At 41.9% G+C, this 18630-nt stretch overlaps 1 protein-coding gene across 2 annotated transcripts in view; it reads left to right on the top strand.

Annotated features, from left to right (window-relative positions):
* Positions 1-18630, top strand: part of LOC145987800 (uncharacterized) — a 171312-nt gene that overhangs the window by 38052 nt on the left and 114630 nt on the right. The gene's annotated exons all lie outside the window — the stretch shown is intronic.

Raw genomic sequence — 18630 nt, 5'->3', positions numbered from 1 at the left:
TATGCACTGGACCTACAGTTTATAGTGGTATCCGAACCACTGTGTCTCCACCAGGGACCCCTTGATTGCAAGGCGACGACGTTACCACTGCGCCATCCGGAAGGCCCAGATAAAAAGATGCAAGAAATGGTAGAAACAGAGGGAGACGGAAGATAAGAGGAAGAATAGAAAGAAACAGAAACAAGGCAATAAAGAAAGAAGGAAAAAGAGATACAGAAACTAAATCTTGAGAACAGAAGAGAACTTTTAAGAAAGAAAGATATGGAAACGAAGAAAGAAGAGAGAGAGAGAGAGACAGAGAGAGAATGAAAGAGTTAGAGGGGAAAAGGGAAAATTATATCTTAGCATCCAGAAGTACCGAAGCAAAACCCAGCAGAAAATATTTCAACCAGTCTCCAGCCCTTCCAAACGAAATTCTCTGACGTCACTGAATGTTACCTGAGACCAGCTCACGTTCCTGAAAAGAATAATTTAAGTTCGAATTCCGGACAAATCATGATCTTTACAATACATTTTCATGTATTCCATCATCATCCAATTGCATCATCATGATCAATCTAGAGAAGAAATAAAACACACATCAAACATGCAAGGAAGAGAGAGCTGTATATTATTTCCCTGCATCTTCCCATCGCAACAAATACGCAGTATTCGACACTGTAATTCTGTTGTAGGCTGTACTGATATCAATTATCACTTCCCTAAGCCCATGCAAATCAACAATTGGTATGCTAGTGCCTTTGTTGGAGATAAATACCATTATATACACTTAAAGTCACTCCTTTTGCATCCTCTGTACCTTCTCGAAAGGTTTCCCATTTCATAAGTTTTCATCCAGCTTACCTCTTTGAGTACCATCAATCTCTTTGCCCCATTCCGTTAATTTTATTCCTTCCTATGTCTTTATTTACTTACCAGCTAATACGTCTATGGGCAGGATTGTTTCTTATGTCTTTTTATTTACTTATTTATTATTGTGGATCCAATTTTTATCGTAAATTATAATTCAGTTCCCCATATAGATATTCTCTATAATAATATGCGTAAATATCTGTTACAAAATATTCATACTTAAATCATATCTCATCCCGGCCTGGACGCAGGTGTTCTTTGTTGAGTGTTTCTTCATAAATTTCTTCATAAATTTCATCATATCACCCATAATCGTCGCTTTTAGTCAAAAGTGGCAGAAATGCGACGTAAAATAACCTGATCCAATCAATTAAATCATATCTCAAACAACATACTTTCTTATTTTTAAAAACAAAACATCATGAAGTTCATGAATACAACGACAGATGTCAGTGAAGCAATGTAATCGTTATTAATTAACAGTGACATCACGTAATAATTATTTAGTACGTGCATTTCTTGTTTAGGAAGTATTTTTTTCTGTACGTATTACTTAAAAAAGGTAAAGTGCTCCCCTGTGCATAGCACCACGCCATGAAGGCGTATAGGGGGTGTGGGGGTAACGCCCCACACTTTCTTGATCCGGTCGGGAGTGGGGGTGATGTGATCAGCATCACGCCCCTGACCGCCTTTACCCCCCCAGGGTTTCCCCCAGGTACTCTCTATTATTTATTGACTCACCTATTACCGACCTACCTTGGATTCTTTGTCGGACAGAAAATCGGGGTCACTAATATTTAAGAAATATGCTTCTTAAAAGAGAATTCTTTCTAGCTTACAGATTTGCTGTCTCCATTTCAGCGAGATGTGTGAAAGGGTTGCAGCTGAGATCTACATTTCTTGCGCGTAGTGAAGGGAAGCCTGATTTCGCCCATCCCACCTATGGTCTCTTCTCAGAGGCAAGTCCAGCTCTTGGTCATCGAATAATTAGAGCATCTCTCTTTGCGTTTCCAAGTGAGAGGAAACCGGAAAAAGTTATTTTCTAATTCCTCTGGGTGTCCAATCAACTTCGATGCGAATCACTGAGCACAGAAGCAATTTGTCACTGCTTGCGGATTCACAGGGAAGGGCTGCACAGAAGTGCAATTTTGTAACGCTTAACAATAAAGGGGATATTTCTAAGTGAAGTGTCGAAGGTAACTTTCCCGTCATGCTTCATAATGTTGGTCCCGAGACTTCATGCAATTTTGTCTCGTCTCGTTCTCGTCTTGAGCTCGATGGATGGTAAAGGGGCCGAAACGGAGGCGACGCTTTAAAATTCGAGACACGAACGAGACCAGACCTTTCAAGACGAGAACGAGACATATCTCTGTGCAATCGAGACCTGGCGAGATTTATCGTCCAATACTCAAGTTCTTATTGGCGACTTTGCTGTGTATTTGATAAAGCTACCTGAAGCAAATTTACTTCAGTTAATGCTCGAAAAGTAAGGTTACGAGTAAGTTAAAGGGAAAGGGAAAGTTCCCCGTGCATATAGCACAGTGCCATGAAGGCACGTTTAGGGAATGTGGGTGGTATGGCCCTACATATTCTCGATCTCGGCCATTTTGGAGATGATGTGATCAGCACCACGCTCCGGTCGCCTTTAACCTAACCCCTTCCCCCCAAAGTAGCCCCACGTACCCATTGGGGTGAGCCGCGGAGCTGCTTTATGCGGGGACAAGGCTTGAAAAGTAAATAAATAAATGTAAATATCGAGACCGGGACGGGAGTTAGCTCGAGCTCCAGACTTGACGCTTCTTTGCGAGTGTCTTCTCAATCATTTCACGCAATCATCATCCCATCCTCATCGCTGCGATTAGCCAAAATGACAGAAGAGCAACGTAGAATAAGACAATTGGGCCTCCCCGATGGCGTGATGGTAACGTCGTAATCAAGAGATCCTGAGTTCGATACCCGTCGGAGGCATATAGAGGTTCGGAACCCACGTTAAACTGTAGGTCCAGTCCCGAGTAGTGCACAAAATAGATTTATGAACAAACTCAACAAGGGAACGAGACAGACTTGCTCATTCGCAAGAACATCTCGTCTCGGTACATACCCGAAGTGGAACAGTAATCTTAAAAGGTGTGGCGGGTACATCAAAATAAAAACCGCAATGAATGCCGGGAAGACACCTAACTTTTCCGACAAGACCCGTTCCAGAAGCTTGCCTTAAAAAAAAAACCTCATGATCTGAAACCTGTCGCATCTTCAGTGTACTCATTCTGAAACCCGTTCCAGCAATTGCTCTTCATCCGAAGATTTTTCTTTTCTTTTTTCTTCAATTTCCACCAAGGGAGAAACCGGAGTAATAAATATATAACGAAGTTTCTTTTATTTTTGCCTCCTGGAAACCCTTGCTGAAGGGAGCAGAAGCAATAACCACTTTGATTATATGCGCGGGCTCAGTTTTTAAGGGTCCCCAGCCGCGCGTAAGATATCTGCGAAACCTATGCTAAATCTGGGGCAACGTAACGTACATGTAAATTCCTACTTAGTGCTAAATAATGTGATGTTTGCTCCACTTGTCGCGGGAGGGCGGGCAATGTCCTCCGGCAGAGAGATGCGGCGTGGCTGGGCGTCCACTTTCATTGCGGATTGCAAGTGGAGCACACACACACAACTTTTGCACCGAACGCAGGGTTGCAAGGTACTAGATTTTATTTGCAACTTGTGTTTTTTTCATCATCATTGAATCGGAAGTCCATTTGTTAATTCGCTTAGCTGCATTCGCCCACAAAATTCAAAACGGCACAGAAAATTCAATACTTTAAAAGTTGTACAGGTTCGTAGAAATTTTCAAATACGTCTCAGAAACTGTAAAGGTGATGGAAACAAAAATTGGTGAACTGAACGCAACAAAAGCAACTAAATCAACCCGTCCGTCTAGCCGTGCGGGCCAACAATCGATCAAAAGTGACCTACTGATATCTCGAAAAGTAGCAAATGTAAAGATGTAAAAATGAAATCCTAGTAAATAGTTTAATATGACATAAATTATTTTGTCTGTAGAGGATAAAGAATTGAAAGTTAGCAATAGATAACATTTTTGATGCTTCGATATCTCGAAATGTCGTTGGTAGAAAGTACTGTTAATTTTTCGTTTTTATCTGTCCCAGTCAACAATCGAACCCAATCGATGCATATCTATTTCTCCGAAAGTACTAAACGTAGAAACCACTAATTCTGTGGACACATACTACTAACTACCCAATGCTAATCTAACCTGATAGAAAATCCCTTTACATGAAACATTGTAGAAGATATTCATTTCCGAGACACGCTCCAAGTAGCTATCTACCTGTCTATGCTCTGATGGTCAATCGCGACTGGATCTACAGTTTAAAGTGGGATACGAATCACTCTGAAATGTTCCTCCACCGGACATCGAAGTAGATAAACTTTGCTTTCGAGGCGGACAATATCTGGAACCAATTGTCTCACATAATAATAATAACAATAATAGCCGGCCACCGTGGCGGAGTGGCTAGAACAGCGCACCCAGGTGTCCCGAGTTCGAATCCTGGCCTGGGCATGGGTGTTTGTTAGTGTTTCTTCATCAATTTCATTGTATCATCACTCATCCTCACATTCGCGATTAGCCAAGAGTTGCAGAAAAGAGAAGAAAAATATACCAAATCAAAAATTAAAATGATGTTATTAAAATAGGTAGATTTATTATTATTATTATTACGTGAAGAGGTAAAAAAGATGATATAAGATTAGACATATAACAGCACGTATTCATTACATAGCTTATTTCTAGTCAAGATTACTAAAATTTGTATAAAAACAACTCTCCTACTAAAGAAATTAATGTCAGGAACAATTTTAAGTGGAATACCAAAAGGGGTTCCAGTCGATAAAAAGTCCTTGATCATGACTTTATGTGTATCATTAGTAGTAGTGGTATGCATAGGTTTTCGAGGCACTGTCAACACAAGCTGTATAATCGAAATCGGATCCTTATGTCTTTGTAAGCTCTACGGAAATAAATCAACTTCACATTATGCAACAGTAAGTATTTTGATTATTTAATTTTGGATTTTGTAAAGTCTTTCGGGGGATCCTGACCCCATGGACGTCTGAATACGTCCTTGGAAGCGACAGAGGGGAAACCCTTCCCGGGTACCATTTAAAACAAGTCAAAGTAACTGGAAGATAAAGGCCTGGCAACACTGATCGACGATGAGGATGGATACTCCAAGGACAATACAGCATCCTGCAGGCAACACGAGCTGTATGAAGAAAAAGAAACAAAAAACATTACCGAGGAAAAAAAAAAGAGTTCCACTTGACCAGCGATATTTCCGGACTTGTAACCTCCTTTCTACCGACTCCACCCAAAGGAGCTTCGAGAGAAGTGGATCCCCAGAAGAAGGAGTTCATCGCCTGCACCAGCGGAGGAACCTTCTAAAAGTTACGGACGTGATGGGTGACACATTAGAAACACTTTAATTGGGTGAAAGACCCGATGCGGCAATCACGGAGGGTTCCCCCACCCCTCGACGGTGAAAGCTTCCTTGTTGCAGCTCCGCACCTAAGGCCAAGATCACGGCGAGCCGCTCTCCCCCACGCGTGGACAATTTGCACGGGCCGTCCTGCTCTTGTGGGCGAAGGGCGTGTGTGTGTACATATTGGCAGAAGGGAATGCTTACTGGTGACCTTGCGTGACGACAGCGGGTAGCGTTATCGACCAGGTGGTCGGCTTCTGATAGCACTCTTCTGTTCCTGAACCCACTCAGTTACATACTTGCATCCTTATCTAGTCTTCACGAGCCAAATTATCTGACGTAATCATCATTTATCCGTATCGTCTCGATGAGGGCAAAACGTAATGTAATAACCAAATACATATAATAATAATAATAAGTAGTATTCGTTGAGGGAATAGTTACTAATAATTTGGCACGGTCATTTCATGTTATCCGGATTTCAAGTTAACCGATATCCGTTTCGGATGCAACGGATAATCTGGATATACGAATATGCAAGTGTTGCCCACGAGACGAGACTTTGGCCTGTCTCGTCTCGTGAAAATGCTGTCTCGTCTCGAAAATATTCGTTTGTCTTATGACACATGGTCAATCTCGTATCGTCTCGAATTTTTAAAAGCCTGTCCCGTCTCGTCCCGTGGACAACACTACGAATATCTGAAAAATTCAGATATCTATCAAGATAGAACAGATTTTATTAAGGATTTGCAGAAAATCCGTACATTGAAATACGAAAATTACGAGTAAAATAATATGTGGACAACGCGTAAAACGAATAAAGGATAAAACAGCCGGGTAATGCACACATTCGGATATCTGGGTAGAAAACTATCTAATATCCGGATAAAATGTTATCAAAAGTCCGCAAGACTTATTTTCAGGGGTGCAGAGGGCAATCAAGATATTTTTCTTTCCTCCAAAATACACAATTCAAAGTTATTGTGTTCCTGCAAGAACCTGTAACAATCTTATTTGTAATTACTAGTCCTTTACACTAATTAACGCAAATTACTGTGACTGAAGATAATTTATATGGGTGAAATATATAATTCTAGGTTGACACTCATTTTCCAGTGAGACAATGTCCCCTTGTCGACCCCCCCCCCCCCTCTGGACGCTCATGCACTATTCACAAAGATAGTGAACGTGAAATGGCAGAGCGCAAAAAGAAGTGGTGGTGAAAAGCATTAACCATGGGCAACAGCGAAGGGGTTTAAGTTAATAAATGGGTAACCGCAAAAGGGACTAAGTGTAAACTAAGCAACGGAGATAGGGATTAAGTGTAACGTAAGTAACCATGTAATGCATAAAATGTGAAAGATCTAACCGCGATAATGACTAAACGCGAACAGCTAAACAGGTGAAACAAGGAAAGAAACCAAATTCAAGCGCCTGATTAAGGGCGAAAATTTCACTTTCCCGTTTTTTTCCGGTGACCCGACGGAGAGAGACGAAGCCCTTGTTTCAGGGACTTCTTAGAAACGAGGTGCGAACATCCAGGGAAGAGAAAGATGTTGACGCGGGAGTCGTTTAAGTAAATTGCGGTTTCATCACGCCCTGCCAATGTTCCAGAACACTGATAGAGCGAGGGTCGCACCTCGGAGCGCTCTGCCGTGAAAACGCTTCCTCCGCGACTGACGGGAGGGGAGGGAGAGGGGAGAGCAAGAACCAAATCATCGCTGCATTACACGGCACTTTTATATCTCCAAACGAGAGACTTCTGAAGCAATTTGCAATTAGCCCGAACGTGATTCTGGCCATGTTTATGCCCAACTACACTACAATAAAGTGGAATGTAACGAACCAAGGCGAAAGTTGACGGACGAAACCGAAGATGCACGAAGTCTTCCCTGAAGAAATTCTAGACCTCAAAAACTTGCCTGCATTTTACGCAACATAATTCTGTTTAATTGTTGCAGGTAAACTTGAACACGCGTCAAGTTTCCGTGCCTGTGCATTTGGCTACCCGCTACTGTTAATAGTAGGGCTAGCGCGGCTGTTCATGATGTCAATATATTTTATGACGGGTGACAGGGTCATTACCCTAACAGTGGCAAGGTAAATAGGCCTATCATTGCTGAACTCCTTTGGCTTGCAAGATTTTCGAAGTTAGATAGGTTTTGACGCGCGATCAATACAGCGGTATGAGTTCTCAGTACCTGGAACTGAACTTGTAACCGCTCCTTTCATATCGGTACTGAGATTGAAAACGAGGTAGTTACTTGTCACCCGAGACTGAAAAAGAGACAGGCTATTGCAACACGAGACTGAGAACGAAGTAGGCACTTGCAACACGAGACTGAGAACGAAGTAGGCACTTGCAACACGAGACTGAGAACGAAGTGGGCACTTGCAACACGAGACTGAGAACGAAGTAGGCACTTGTAACACGAGACCGAGAATCAAATAGGCACTTTCAAATCAAGACTGAGAACGAGGTAGGCACTTGCAACACGAGACCGAGAACGAAGTAGGCACTTTCAACACGAGACTGAGAATCAAGCAGGCACTTTCAAATCGAGACTGAGAACGAAGTAGCCACTTTCAAATCGAGACTGAGAACGAGGTAGGCACTTTCAAATCGAGACCGAGAACGAAGTAGGCACTTGCAATACAATATCGAGAACGAAGTAGGCACTTGCAACACGAGAACGAAGTAGGCACTTGCAACACGAGACCGAGAACGAAGAAGGCACTTTCAAATCAAGACTGAGAACGAGGTAGGCACTTGCAACACGAGACCGAGAACGAAGTAGGCACTTGCAACACGAGACTGAGAATCAAGCAGGCACTTTCAAATCGAGACTGAGAACGAAGTAGGCACTTGCAACACGAGACCGAAAACTAAGTAGGCACTTGCAACACGAGACCGAGAACAAAGCAGGCACTTGCAACACGAGACCGAGAACAAAGCAGTCACTTGCAACACGAGACCGAGAACAAAGCAGGCACTTGCAAATCGAGACTGAGAGGGAAGTAGACACTTGAAACTCGAGACTGAGACCGAGGTAGGCACTTGAAACTAGAGACCGAGAACGAAGTAGGCACTTGCCACTCGAGACTGAGAACAAGGCAGGCACCTGCAAGACAAGACCGAGAATCAAGTAGACACTTGCAACACAAGACTAAGAACGAGGTAGGCACTTGCAACTCGAGACTGAGAACAAGGCAGGCACTTGCAACACGAGACCGAGAACGAAGTGGGCACTTGAGACTCGAGACTGAGACCGAAACTGGCAATTGCGACTAGAGACTGAGAATGACAAAGGCACTTGTAGCTCGAAAGTGGGAACAAGGCAGGCTTCCTAGTTCACGCTACGAGACGATAGATAGCCATTCTTTAATCGAGAGTCGACATCTGGGATGCGGAACTAAGAGTAGAACGACGATCATTATAGACAATGTCCTTTGACCGGTCAGGTATTGGAAAACGTGCTGTATAAGAAAAGAGAAAGGAGAGTGCGCAAGACGTTACGCGTAAATCATGACGGTGCAGCATCCCGACCCCGTAACAGTAAAGTACGTGGATGTTACGACACGTGCCCGGGTATATAATCTAAACTGGATGACCCAGGACCGCCTCCGAGGGTCAAGGTCTCGCGTTACAAGATCAGCAAGGTCGTTCGCTTTCCCATCGGTTGAAAACCGGAGCGTCGACTCCAATAAAAAAAAAAAAGTCACCTGGATTCCCTTTCACTTGCTCAAGTGCGCTCACATTACTCACGCACGATTTCCCACATGGGGAAAGGAGGGGTCCTCCAAGCAGGTGAACGTCTGCAGAATTGATAGATTTTTCCGCCGATGTAGAAAGTTTGGCGAGCCGATCCAGTGAGAGCAAAACTGCATTTCTGCCTTCATCATTTTTGTTGGTTTTTTTTCCTTTCAACAACGCCTCTTCCGCGCAGAAGTGGACCACATTCGAACGGACCTTCAAGTGGATCAGCGGTTGGCCTGGATTCCATCCTTCGCCCCGGGCGCCGCTGTCGGGAGGGCTCTTCTTCGGTGACCGGACCGGACTGTCCGCTCCCTCGACTGCTGATCCAGATATATCAACGTGGAGGAAAGTCGTAGCTACCTAAAAACTTGTATTTTCTCTGCTCCTTCAATGCGCTATCGAGACAAGGCATAACTTTTTGTCATTTCCTTGCCGTAGGTAGATACGAAAGTACTGCAAAAGTAACCGCAAAAATCCTGCAGTCAGAATTTATTTTCCTTCAAAAAAAGTCTGAATCCAAATTTGTGCACCAATTTCGAAAGTTTTGTTCTTGTTCCGAGTACCATGTTGCCGACCTCCGCGGCGATGTGGTTAGCACAGCGCGCTTAGATACTAGTGATCCCGGCTTCAAATCCCGGTGTGGGCATAAGTGTCCTTTGTGTGTGTCCTTGAACCACCCCTGGAATCGAAGCTGGGTTTTCCGCGTGACAGTCAAACGCCCTACCGACTGAACCACCGTGTCTACATTAATATTACTATTATTGCCTTTTGGTCATGCTACAACCCGACCTAGTTTCGTACTATAGTTGATTGTAATTTTTGTCATTTGGCGTCGCTTTTGTACAATCGGGATGATGAGGATGAGTGATATGATGAAATTGATGAACGGATACCGACAAGGAACACACATGTCCAGGCCGGGACTCGAACCCTGGACTCTTGACGTCGTAGCGCGCAGCTATAACCATTCCGCCACTATTCGTACTACAAATAGATTGATTGAGTTAATTTCTCTTCGCTTTTCTGCCACTTTTGGCTAATTTCAAAGATGAGTATTCATTAGTGATAAGATTAAATTGACGAAAGGGTAATCACAAACACGTAGGGAACAGACAACACAAGCCTCGCAGAGGATTACAGAGGCTGCTGCTCCAGTCGCCAGAGCCGCGTTAGTCTGTGAAATAGTTCACGGTGTACTATGTAGAAGGCAGGTTGACACTTGGGTGTCTTCGGAAAGAGTAAAAATGTAGACAGCGATATTATTTTGCTCCCAACTTTCGTGAAGGATAAATTCACACAAAATGAATAACAACTAATATATTTGTTCGTCTTATTTATAAGAAGAAGTCTAGGTAGCGGCAAGTATTTAGAAGATTGTCTTCTCTGGACTCTAGGAGGTTCTTTCACAGGGCAGCTTCTTTATCTGTACCTTCGCTGCCCCTGTTGTGACTCCCGTTGAGACAAATTTGTGACTTTGATGTCATCATGCAAATTCCCTCCACATCTGCGTCTAAGGTCAACAGCTCCCATGTTTTGGAAACGAAGGGGAGTTTCATTGCTTCCGCCGGGGGTGGAACGTATTGTAGGCACTATGATTGTATATTGTGCATTTTTTCTTGTGTGATATAAATGTCTGTATCGTCAAAAGTACTATGGGATGTGTAGTGAGGGATGATGTCAGTAGCAGTTAACACTTCAAAAAAACGGTGTTTTAAAAGATATAGAAAAAGAATGTAGTATTTGTATGATATTTCTAAACTTCATATAACTTAATGACCCCCACACACATAATTTACCTTCATTTAATACTGTTAAAATTTTGAAAATTGGACTTGATTTACAAAGCCCCCCTGGAGATCAATTCTAGCTACGGGCCTGCTTATACTCCTCTATAAATCGAGATAAGACGCGGCAAAAGGGGACCAATGCAGTCTATTATTTTGTAAGAACACAGCAACAAATGAAAGATACGTATCATTAAGAAATTTATGCGTCCGGTCCTATTTTACGGCGCCAAGGGTTTGCGGCCGGAAAAAATTGCCATCCTGAAGAAAGACGGGAAGGGAGCTTTCTCCCAACAATTGAAGCGAGGAGGCTCCTGATGTATGGATCGCCTCCGAGGTACGGTCTGGAAATTGTTGCAGTGCAAGTTCTGTTCTGCAGAGGTGGGGAAGAATTAGAGGTTCTTGTCGCCCGTGGAAACTCCTGCCTCGGGTGGCAGAGGAAGTGGCTGCCCCACATACTTCACGTGGATGTGGGGAAGCGCCTTGGGTCCTTTCGGCACTCAAACCTTAAATGTGAATTTCTTGCGCGCATCACCGGACACGCCCACCACCAACACGTGCTATTGTGTCGCGAGACGTAATTTAAAAGCAATAACGTCATTGGGCATGGTCGAGCTCGGTTATCATAGCACGCTACGTCACCAGGAGTCCCAGGTTCGAATCCCGTGGTATTCTCTGTAAGTGTCTCTTCATCAATTTCATCATTTCGCCATCGTCATCTTCGCGACTATTCAAAAGAGGCAGAAAAGCGAGGTCTCGTGAACCAAATCAATCAATCATCAGGCCTCGAAGTTTTGCCAAATTATCCAAATATGTGTATCGTAACATATTCACGCCTCGGTGACCTTAGTGCACTGAGTGGTGAGACTCACGACCTCGCCATCGAAGATTACGGGTTCGAATCCTGGCATGGATGCCTCGTCACCAAATTCATCAGATCCTCATTCCTCCATCAACGTTGCAATCAGCCAAAAGCGGCAGAAGAGTGGCGCAGAATACACATTTCGAAAGCAATAGTCGTTGCTTTACTTGCGCTATCAGAACTACCTAGCATGTTCGTCAGAACTGAGACGAATAGATAACAAGAAATATATATAAAATTGGTGAAGTAAATAGATAAAAGGCAAATAAGGAAAAAGAGAGATCAATTGGGAAACAAGGGAAGGAAGAAAAGTATAGAGAAACAGAGAAAGGAAATAGAGATACAAAAACAGTAAAGTAATGGATGAGATACAAAAAAAAGGAAGGATAAAATAGGAAAGCAGATGATGAAGGAAAGATAAGGAGAAATAGTCATTGTAGCACCGAAGCAGAAAGAGTGAGAGGTGGGATAATGAGAGAAATAAAGATATAAAGGAAGTCAGAGAAATAATCCTCCTAAAAGAGACAGAGAGGGAGAGAGAGAAGGAACGAGAAGGAAAGAAGATATGAAAGAAAAGACAAACATAACTTCATTAGCCATGACCACCGACGCAGAGCCCATGTCCCCCATTCCGTTTCCATTTCTTCATTGAACAGCAATTCCACGCGTCCAGCAAATCTCGTTCAGTATCTTGGGAGCTGTTCCGCACCCACCCATAAGATACATCGCCTGGCCTGAAAGGAAAAAAAGGCAACCGAACGATACACTTGCTCCCAGGAATGTTTGAGACCAAAAGAAGTTTCATTATTAAGTTTGCACTCAACGGAGCGGAACCGTTTGTTCAGCTATTGCTGGGAGAGAGCTATAACTTCCAATACAGAATGAGGCGAAGTTCAGTTTGCGGTATCAGGAAGGTAAGAAATCCTGGGCGTGTAGCTCAAAGAAGAGAAGAGTTATGGATCTTCTTGTTATCTTTCGTCAGTGGTGCCACCTTACGTTCTTTGTATCTTGTAGGGCCGCATCCATGATTTTGGTTTTGGGTATTCCGGAAATGGAAAAGAACAATATTGAAAAGTTTCAATGAGGTTCAATATCCCCTCTCCCGCCGATAGTTGTTGTTTTGTGATCTTGGGCTCTCGGGTTCGATCCTCGGTTAGGGCACTTTGCACAATGGTTTGGATCTTGCTTTAAACTATAATTCCAGTTCGTTCTAATTAGCCCATATTACCATGAAATTAATATGAACTTAAAGAAACTTCGACAAAATGACGTCAATACGCAACAGACCTCTGAGGACCAGGGCCTGCCAAGCGACTTTTCATTGAATGAATTTTGAATTTGAATTTAAAATTTTGAGTGCGTCAGCACTAAGGCTATTTTGCACCCGTCACATTATACGGGGTCCAGCCCCTTATCGTTACACGTAACAACTCTAACGTTGCATAACTAAAATCATAAAATATTAAAATCTTCTGACTTTCGTTAAAATCTGAGGCTGTAAAGGACTACTCAGCACAAATAAGGACAACACAAACAAAATTATACTGGCCATGGGGCCAGTCGCCAGAGCCTCGTTAGTCTGCAGTCCAGGGTGTACTACGTGGAAGTGAGGTTGACAATTGGGTGTACTACGTGGAAGGATCACCCCTTACACCCCTTTTCATTGAATGACGCACGGTCAGAGCATGGAAACCCATCGCTGCTGTATTCTGGCTTTTGAGACCGAGGCCAGCTACTCCTTCAAGTAGCTCCCCAATTATCCTCACGATATTGGTCAATACCGAAATTTCGGGGGCTCCCAATGTGAATCGAACCCAGGAAAGCTCGCACCAAGGGTAAAAGCGCTAACAATTTGGCTGCACTGGAGCGAAATTTGAAACATGGCTGAAACTTGCCATTATCATCAATTATGACGTCAGACATAATTAATTAGTTAATTTACTACATTAGTTAGACATAGTGAATTGTATGTTTGTTATTTTAGATCAAGGTTAAGATATTCAAGATAGGAATATAAATTAAAGCGTTTTGAAAGAGAACTCTTAAGAAAGATAATTGTACGTAAAGAATATGAGAGAGAAGAAGGTTACATGTGACTGAACTGCATCATGTATGTTCATCCCTTGATGGTATTAGAACAATAAAATGAAGATAACTTTGATGGACATTCCATGCATTTCTCCGATGTATGGGAAAGAATATACAAGTTTACAGGTTACTTGTTGGGAAACCTAATGGTAATGGACCAGGAAGGCAAAGACGAAGATGGAATGACAATATTAAAATAGATCTGAAGGAAATTGGTAAGGATGGCTGCTGCTGCAATAAACCTTCCGAGATAGGGATGCCAGAGAGTTGGTTATTTTAGGCTTCCAGCCAAATCGCGACAATGAGAATAAATGTATACAGTAGCTGCAGCACTTCCCCAGCCGCAAATGAGGTTCAAAATTACAACCACTTCATAAGCATTCACAAAAACTTAGTTGATTCTCCAACGAGTTATTGGGACCATCGTTCACCTTCCGATGTGCTACATAGCCGAGAGGCTCTCAGTGTTAATTAGGCTTGTTTGCTCAGCATGTGTTGAAGCTCCTCGAGTGTGTCCTTTCGCAGGTCTCGGTGCGACCCTTTCCCTATTGTACTAAGTGCGAGCCGTTTACGGAGCGACACACGCCCATGCTCTTAGAAAAAAAGGTCATTCCGTTATGCTACATAAATAAGAAAAGGTTAACCGTTCGGTGTCGGCAATGGGATGACGCGCTGGCTGGCACTGCGATGGTTACGAGTTTGTTCTCACATGAATGACGTCACGTGTTAAAGTTTTAAACGGAATCTGAAACTTCCTTTAATGCTGGCATGTTTTCTGGAATGAGCCGATTTGTCTGCGCCGATCACGATAGGGATGGTTCCGAGAACGACAGGCCGAGACTTGCTGTATGAGAATCTTGTTATTTCAACCTTCCCTATTTACATTAACTTTTTGACCCGTTAGTGTAATCGCGACGATGAGCAAGAATGTAATATGTGCAAAACAGATAAGTGTTTCTTCATATATTATTCAAGTATGGCCTAAATAACATTTTAGTACTTGTAAGTACCGTCAGGCATCTAGATCATGCTACATTTGAATTTGTGAATATAGTGGCGTAATAAGAATTTTTGACAAGGGGTGGGGAGTTATGTTTGTTGCTTTTAGTAGTCAAGGCTCATTTTTGCCATCTTTGCGTGACTTTGACGTTCTTAATAGGAATAATTTGCCAATATGGGGGTTCATTTATTTATTTATTATTATCCTGCGCACAACAGGCATCTGCACTTTTACAGTAAATGTCTTACATATGGGGATTTATACACATAAAAATAATATTTATACACATTTTCATATATAAAAAAATACATATAGAGGTTACATCCTTATACATTACCGTGGATAAAAAATGAATCAAATCTTACACAATTACATTGATATATATATGTGTAAATATAAACACATAAAGAAAGTAAAGGAAAAAAATAAAATTAAGTAAGAATTTTGTCCATTAAATAGCGTTTATGCTCAAAAAATTTAGCAAATATGTCCAAGTGTATGCCTCTCTTTAACCATTCATTATGCAAGCTACATATTCTTCGCAGGGGAGCCATTTCTGCGGATTTTGTACGGGTGCGGGAAATTGCAAAGAGTTGGTTTCTTGATCGCAACTTGGATGGGGGACATAGAAAGCTATTTTTGAAAGCAAAGAGGAAGAATCCAATTTATTGTTACCCTTTGGGTACGCCAATGTGTGTATATTAGTACAATAGTCATAATTTCGCTGCAAAAGCATAAAAGCTAAACGAAATTCATGAAGGGGCCTTCATCCGGGACCCCTGCGGTCATAGCGCGATGTGCTAACCACCGCCACGGCGGCTGGCTTATCATCATTGGAAGTCAATTGGGTCGTTACAACTCAGAAGTGTCAGTGACTACAATATTCAGAGTGTAGCAATACCACACATTATTCTTTAGTTCGTACGATATAAAACTTGTTGCAAACATCATGACCTCACTAGAAAGCGAAATAATCCGTCATTTAGTATTCATTGTTTCTTTCTCTCGACAAAAATCAGAACAAAGAATTCACTCCAAGTGAAACCGTAGGAGAAGCTCCGCAATTTTCAACCCATGGCGAGATCTGTGTTCAAAGACGGGGAAATAGCCCCCTTTTTAAAGACCAAACAAAAGTAACTCTTCTCGGAGACACAATAAGATAAACTTGTCTAATGGCAGATCTCTTCTTACTCACCAGACCTGGGACGGGGTGGGAGGGTTGTGAATACGGATAGTGATCCGCTGGTGGCTTGCACCCTTTTGCAGAAATACCGGGAAAAACGACATGACACGGAGGTTTACCTGAAATTCGAAAGACTTATCTCTTCTAGGGCTGAGCCGATACCGCTTTGAACAGATACTGATGCCGATATTCTTACGGATTCCCACCGTTACCGATACTTAAAAATTATAATAATTAATTTAAAATTTGTTCAAAATATTGATCAATATTGGTGTGTAAATATTCTTCTCCAATTATATGTATGCATCATTTTACTAAGAAATTCGCATTAGAATATTCACGAATTGTAATCACAAAATATAGTTTTTCGTGCAAAATTGGTGGAAAATAAAAATAAAGTTCTATTTTTGCATAACTTCCAGGATAGTTACACTCCACGAAAGTGCCGCGTAGCATTTTTGCGGACCCTGTGAAAGGCCAATCAATATGCCGGAAATGTTTCGGCTGGTATCGGTAGATGAATTCCAACCGATACTTTCGGATACCGATACCGCTGGTATCGGTCGATATCGATGCATCGGTAATTAATATATTCATTTAAATAAAGAAAAATTCTGAATACAGAGCATCCATTTTACATCAGGATATCAAAAGAGAAAAAATGAAATTAACAAATGTGTGTCACAGCCCAAGGCTCATTGACAACTATTCCCGGACTTGAATACCTCAGGAGTAAAAAGGCAGCACTAAAGCTATGCCTGCATACACAAAATAACTGCAAATATAAGATCAGAGAAAGAAGTTGAGAAGGCAAGGTCTTTAAGAGATCAGTTGCTGAGCGGTGAAAAATCTCCTGCGACGTTTCTGGATGCGAACAGACAGTTTGATGGATGGAGGAAGGCGTGGCCGTTGATAGACGGTGATCTATGGCCGAACAGGTTGAGGATAAGATCTCAAATGATGTGTTTATTTCACGACGTGCCGATGGTTATCTTTGGACACTTCTCTATCCGGCGCTGAAATCTTCCGAGAGTAATACAACTTGGAGAAGGTTTCCATGTGGGTTTTGGCATCAACGTCTGCTGGAACTTCGCTGACAGCTAAGGTACTACATGGTTCTACAACTTGACGATAACTGATGATCCCCGATTTGCTTTTTGGGGAGGGTGAGTCCTCCGCAAATGAACATTAGCTCCCTACTGTTGGGAGGTGGGCGTAAGCTAACAGATTACCAGAGTACTACCCGTTCTCGGATCACGAAGAGCGGTGGCAGGCAAGGCTTCACGCATCAGAAGACGCAGGGATGGGTCGCATGACTAATGTGCTAGCGGCGTCTCTCTTTTGTGAGGGTACTAATTTTTATTCGTTTATTTGATATGTTTCTGTGAGGCAGCACCGTACATGAGAGATGTGGAGGCTTGTTTTTCGCCAACCCACATGAATACATTATTATTTTTTTAAAGTGTAATGCTTAAACTCATTAATATGTCTCAACTCTGATGCGAGCACACAGAAAAGAGTGTTGATACGAAGATTACAGCTCCAGATTAGTAATACGAGGATATTTAGGTTCTGTTCTGATCTGTTGGAGATGAAGGAAATAATAAATTGCTACCTAGCAACGAATACACAAAGTTACCTTGTTTATTTGCCATGGTCTTTATATTTGGCGGATTTACAGTTACGATTACCAGTATTTATACTTTGACTGTCTTGTATATATTAGTATGCCTCAGCAATCTTTATTCAGGACTGGATTCTTCGTCTGTTTGTATTAGGAAGATCGACAAGTGTAAGCCCTGTGTTGGTCACCAGCACCAAGCACAGCTGTTCCAATTTTTTCAGCTGAATTGACCACAAACTATTAACTTATTAACTATTTTTGCAACAAGGAGAATTTCATACAAAAGTTATTAAATTTGTTGAGAATTGTTAATGTTTCTGGACCTTTAAAGTGACTGGTTCACCCTTTGGCTTCCAATAAGATTGCGATGTAAATTGGAATTTTCTCGATGATGTAGCTGTTCTCGCATGACGGGGATATTGGTTTGGTTCCCGCATTAACAGTGGCGTCTCGTGGCCTCAAATTTGGCCGGGGCTTATTTTTTAAAGAATTTAAAATATAATGACAATTCACATGAATTACAAAAAATAGGTATTTTTTCTTCTAGACTACAAAACTGGACTTACTTTTTTGAAAGAATTTAAAATGTAATGACAAATTACATGAATTACAAAAAAACGGGTATTTATCTTCTTCTAAACTACAAAACTGGACTTATTTTTTTAAAGAATTTAAAATATAATGACAATTCACATGATTACAAAAGAAACAGGTATTGTTGTGAAACATGCCTTTCTACGAACGTTGACTCCTGTTTTTCTGCTCAGCAAATTTCGTTATTACTTTTTCGTTGAAGCCCTCTATGTTTGAAATGTATTCTATCTCTATTGTAAGCAAGTGCCAAGGCATTTGGTCTGTCTTGTCCCATTGCATTTCTTAAGCAGGTTTTAATACGCTTCAATGTGCTGAAACATCGTTCAGATTCAGCTGTTGCCACTGGAGTTATTAAAACTATGTTTGTCATTTTTACTGTTTCTGAAAAGG

This window comes from Lepisma saccharinum, chromosome 5 (assembly GCF_977018435.1).
Source record: "Lepisma saccharinum chromosome 5, izLepSacc3.1, whole genome shotgun sequence".
In the NCBI taxonomy this organism is placed as follows: domain Eukaryota; kingdom Metazoa; phylum Arthropoda; class Insecta; order Zygentoma; family Lepismatidae; genus Lepisma; species Lepisma saccharinum.
This window is presented reverse-complemented; position numbering and strand designations above follow the sequence as displayed.